This window comes from Saccopteryx leptura, chromosome 2, assembly GCF_036850995.1.
Source record: "Saccopteryx leptura isolate mSacLep1 chromosome 2, mSacLep1_pri_phased_curated, whole genome shotgun sequence".
Classification (NCBI taxonomy): domain Eukaryota; kingdom Metazoa; phylum Chordata; class Mammalia; order Chiroptera; family Emballonuridae; genus Saccopteryx; species Saccopteryx leptura.
Window position 1 is genome coordinate 63,090,693 of NC_089504.1, and position 5,157 is coordinate 63,095,849.

The 5,157-nt window shown below is 36.3% G+C and overlaps 1 pseudogene; it reads right to left on the reverse strand.

The window, feature by feature from the left end:
* Nucleotides 1-1,207: 1,207 nt before the first annotated feature.
* On the reverse strand, nt 1,208-1,307 carry LOC136395972 (U6 spliceosomal RNA; annotated as a pseudogene).
* Nucleotides 1,308-5,157: the final 3,850 nt, after the last annotated feature.

Sequence of the window (5,157 nt, forward strand, 5' to 3'; positions counted from 1 at the left end):
ATTGTGGCCCCTTAGTTGTTTATTGATTGATTTCCAATATGTGCCTTGATGAGGTGGGGGCGCTACAGCAGAACAAGGGACCCCTTGCTCAAACCAGTGACCTTGGGCTCAACCTGGTGAGCCTGGCTCAAACCAGATGAGCCCGCGCTCAAGCTGCTGACCTTGGGTCCTCCAAGTCCCAGTCCAACACTCTACCCACTATGCCACCACCTGGTCAGGCAATAACTTTGTATTTTAAAATTGATATAAATAGATTTACTGTATCAGACATTAAAAGTACTATAAATCTATTGTAATGAAAACACTATATACTAGCAATATAATAGACATAGATAATTGGTATAAAATAAAATATAAAATTAACATAACAAATAATAAAGTTGACATTAGATTTAGGAGAAAAAAATTTTTCTCTTATTCAGCATTCCTTGTGAGTTATCTGAAAAATTATAAAGTAGCCTATAATCGATAAATATATATATAAAAATTACAAGATAAAAATATAAGAATAATTAAGAAATGTTTTTTAATCCTTAGAATAGAGAAAGCAACACAGTAAAATCTTGACAACATATAGAAAAAAGAATAAATTTGGTTCCTCTAAATTGAGATGTTTCTGCCCAAGAAATAGAAGTTAATGTCATTGTCCAATAGGAAAGTAAGTAACAGTGGTGGCAATGGATGTGCAGAGAAGTAAATAGACTTGATATCTTAAGGGGGCAATAATAGGATTTTCAGATTGATTGAATGCAGGTTTGAAAGTGGGAAAAAACCTGACCAGGTGGTGGCAAAATGAACAGAGCATCAGACTAAAATGCAGAGGACCCAGGTTTGAAACCCCGAGGTCATCAGCTTCAGCATAGGTTCATCCAGTTTGAGCGTGGGCTCGCCAGCTTGAGCGCGGGGTCGCTGGCTTGAGCGAGGGGTCATAGACATGACCCCATGTTGGCTGAAATGAGCCCAAAGGTCACTGGCTTGAAGCCCAAGGTTACTAGCTTGAGCAAGGGGCCATTTGCTCTGCTCTAGCCCCCCAGTCAAGGCACATATGAGAAAGCAATCAATAAACAACTAAGGAGACTAAGAAGCCTCAGCGAAGAATTGATGCTTCTCATCTCTCTCCCTTCCTGTCTGTCCCTATCTGTCCCTCTCTCTGTCTCTGTCACAAAGAAAAGTGGGGAGAAAGTTTATAAAATGAGAAGGTAGAATTATATAAAAGTTTTGTGAGATAATTTTGTGTCTCATCCTTGCACAAGGGCCATGCTAACCTCTGTATCATTTCAATTGTATTATATGGGCTGCTGAAGTGAGAATTAAGAGATAATTAAAAAAAAATACAAATTACTCACACCAAATTCAACACAAAAGTATTTCTTTACAATTAGAAATCATTACAAATTACAAATTTGAAAAAACTGCCTGATACTATAAACATTACCAAATAAAATATAATGTTATAGTATTTTTAAATTAATTTATTGTGTTTACATAGATTCTATTGTCACCCATGTTCCCCAGTACATCCCCCCTGTCTCCCTCCATGTAACGCCCTCCCTCCTCCCTCCAGGGTTTGCTTTTGTGCTATTATCCCATCCTATCTCCCTATCATCCCCTTTCCCTCTGTCCACTTTCCTTCTGGATCCTTTGATCCCACCTCTGTCTCTCTTCCGCTCCTCAGTTTATATTGTTCGTCAGATTCCTCATATGAGTGAGGTCATATGATATTTTTCTTTCTCTGCCTGGCTTATTTAACTTAACATAATAGTTTCCAGTTCCATCCATGTTGTCGCAAAAAATATTTCCTTCTTTTTCATGGCCCCATAGTATTCCATTGTGTATATGTACCAAAGCTTTTTAATCCAATCGTCTACTGACAGACATTTGGGCTGTTTCCAGGTCTTAGTTATTGTAAACAATGCTGCCATAAACATGGGGGTACGTTTCTCCTTTTCAAACTGTGCTATGGTATTCTTGGGGTATATTCCTAAAAGTGGGATGGCTGGGTCAAAAGGCAGTTTGATTTTTAATTTTTTGAAAAATCTCCATACTGTTTTCCATAGTGGCTGCAGCAGTCCGCATTCCCACCAGCAGTGCAGGAGGGTTCCCTTTTCTCCACATCCTCGCCAGCACTTATTCTGTGTTGTTTTGTTGATGAGCGCCATTAAGGCTGGTGTGAGGTGATATCTCATTGTGGTTTTAATTTGCATTTCTCTAATGATTAGTGATGTTGAGCATTTTTTCATATGTCTATTGGCAATCTGTATGTCCTCTTTGGAGAAGTGTCTATTTATTTCTTTTGCCCATTTTTGGATTGGATTGTTTGTCTTCCTGGTATTAAGTTTACAAGTTTTTTTTATTAATTTTGGTTATTAACCCCTTATCAGACTTATTGTCAAATATATTCTCCCATTGTGTAGTTTGTCTTTTTATTTTGTTCTTGTTGTCTTTAGCTGTGCAAAAGCTTTTTAGTTTGATACAGTCCCATTTGGTTATCCTGTCTTTGATTTCCCTTGCCTGTGGAGATAAATCAGCCAATATATTGCTCCGAGAGATGTCAGAAAGCTTATTGCCTAAGTTTTCTTCTAATATGCCTATAGTTTAAAGGCTTACATTTAAGTCTTTTATCCATTTTGAGTTTATTTTTGTGAGTGGTGTAAGCTGGTGCTCCAGTTCCATTTTTTTGCAGGTAGCTGTCCAATTTTCCCAACTCCATTTGTTAAAGAGGCTGTCTTTACTCCATTGTATTTCGTTACCTCCTTTGTCAAATATCAGTTGTCCATAAAACTGTGGGTTTATTTCTGAGTTCTCTGTTCTGTTCCATTAATCAATATGCCTGTTCTTATGCCAGTACCAGGCTGTTTTGAGTACAATGGCCTTGTAGTATAACTTGATATCAGGAAGTGTGATACCTCCCACTTTATTCTTTTTTTTTAAGATTGCTGAGGCAATTCGTGTTCTCTTTTGGTTCCATATAAATTTTTGGAATATGTGGTTTATATCTTTGAAGTATGTCATTGGTATTTTCATTGCTATTCCATTGAATTTATAGATTGCTTTGGGTAATATAGACATTTTAATGATGTTTATTCTTCCTAACCATGAGCACGGTATATGCTTCCACTTGTTTGTATCTTTCTTGATTTCTTTTATCAATGCTTTGTAATTTTCCAAGTACAAGTCTTTAGTCTCCTTGGTTAAGTTTACTCCTAGGTACTTTATTTTTTTGGTTGTAATTGTGAAGGGAATTGTTTCCTAATTTCTCTTTCTGACTGTTCATAGTTGGCATATAAAAATGCCTTTGATTTCTGAGTATTGATTTTATATCCTGCCACTTTGCTGAATTCATTTATCAGGTCCAGTAGTTTTTTGAATGAGACTTTAGGGTTTTCTATATACAATATCATATCATCTGCAAATAATGATAGTTTTACTTCTTTTCCAACTTGAATGCCTTTTATTTCTTCTTCTTGTCTGATTGCTGTGGCAAGGACTTCCAGGAATATGTTAAATAAGAGTGGTGAAAGGGGCCTGACCTGTGGTGGCACAGTGGATAAAGCATCAACATGGAAACTCTGAGGTTGCCGGTTCAAAACCCTAGCTTGCCTGGTCAAGGCACATATGGGAGTTGATACTTCCTGCTCCTCCCCCTTCTCTTTCTCTTGCTCTCTCTCTCCCCCCCCCCTCTAAAATGAATAAATAAAATAAAATAAAAAGTAAAAAAAAAAGAGTGGTGAAAGGGGGCACCCCTGCCTTGTTCCTGATCTTAAAGGTATTGGTTTTAATTTTTGCCCATTGAGTATGATGTTGGCTGTGGGTTTCAAATAGATGGCTTTTATCATGCTGAGGTATGTTCCCTGTATTCCCACTTTGCTGAGAGTTTTGATCATAAACGGGTGCTGGATTTTATCAAATGCTTTTTCTGCATCTATTGAAATTATCATATGGTTTTTCTCCTTCTTTTTGTTTATGTAATGAATCACATTGATTGATTTATGAATATTGTACCAGCCTTGCCTCCCAAGAATAAATCCACTTGATCATGGTGTATGATTTTTTTTTATATATTGTTGGATCTGGTTTCCTAATATTTTGTTGAGGATTTTAGCATCTATATTCATCAGAGATATTGGCCTATAATTTTCTTTCTTTGTGTTGTCTTTGCCTGGTTTTGGAATCAGAATTATGCTCGCCTCATAAAAGGAGCTTGGAAGTCTTCCTCCCTCTTGAATTTTTTGAAATAGTTTGAGAAGGATAGGAGTTAGTTCTATTTGAATATTTGGTAGAATTCAGTTGTGAAGCCATCAGGCCCCGAACTTTTCTTTGTTGGGAGTTTTTTGATAACTGTTTTGATCTCATTTGCTGTAATCGGTCTGTTTAGGTTTTCTGATTCTTCCAGATTGATTTTTGGAAGATTGTATGTTTCAAGGAATTTGTCCATTTCATCTAGGTTGTCTAGTTTTTTGGCATACACTTCTTCATAGTATTTTCTTACAATCCTTTGTATTTCTGTTGTGTCAGTTGTTATTTCTCCACTCTCGTTTCTAATTTTATTTATTTGAGTCCTCTCTCCCTTTTTCTTGGTGAGACTAGTTAAAGGTTCGTCAATCTTGTTTACCTTTTCAAAGAAACAGCTCCTAGTTTCATTGATCCTCTGTATTGTTTCTTTAGTCTCTATGTCATTTATTTCTGCTCTGATCTTTATTATTTCCTTCCTTCTACTACATTTGGGCTTTACTTGCTGTTCTTTTTCTAGTTCTTTTAGATGCAGGGTTAAGTTGTTTATTTCAGCTTTTTCTAGCTTCTTAAACTGTGCCTGTAGTGCTATGAACTTCCCTCTCAGTACTCCTTTTGCTGTGTGCCATAAATTTTGAGTTGTTTTATGCTCATTGTCATTTGTTTCTAGGAATTTTTTTATTTCTTCTTTGATCTCATTTTTAATCCATTTGTTATTAAATGGATTAAATATGTTACAACCTGCCATTTGTTAACAACCTGCTATTTAGTTTTCATGTGTTTGAGAATTTTTGAGCTTTTCTGTTGTGGTTCATTTCTAGTTTCATGCCATTGTGATCGGAGAAAGTGCTTGATATGATTTCAATCTTCTTAAATTTGTGGAGAGCACTTTTGTACCCCAACATGTGGTCTATCCGAGAGAATGTA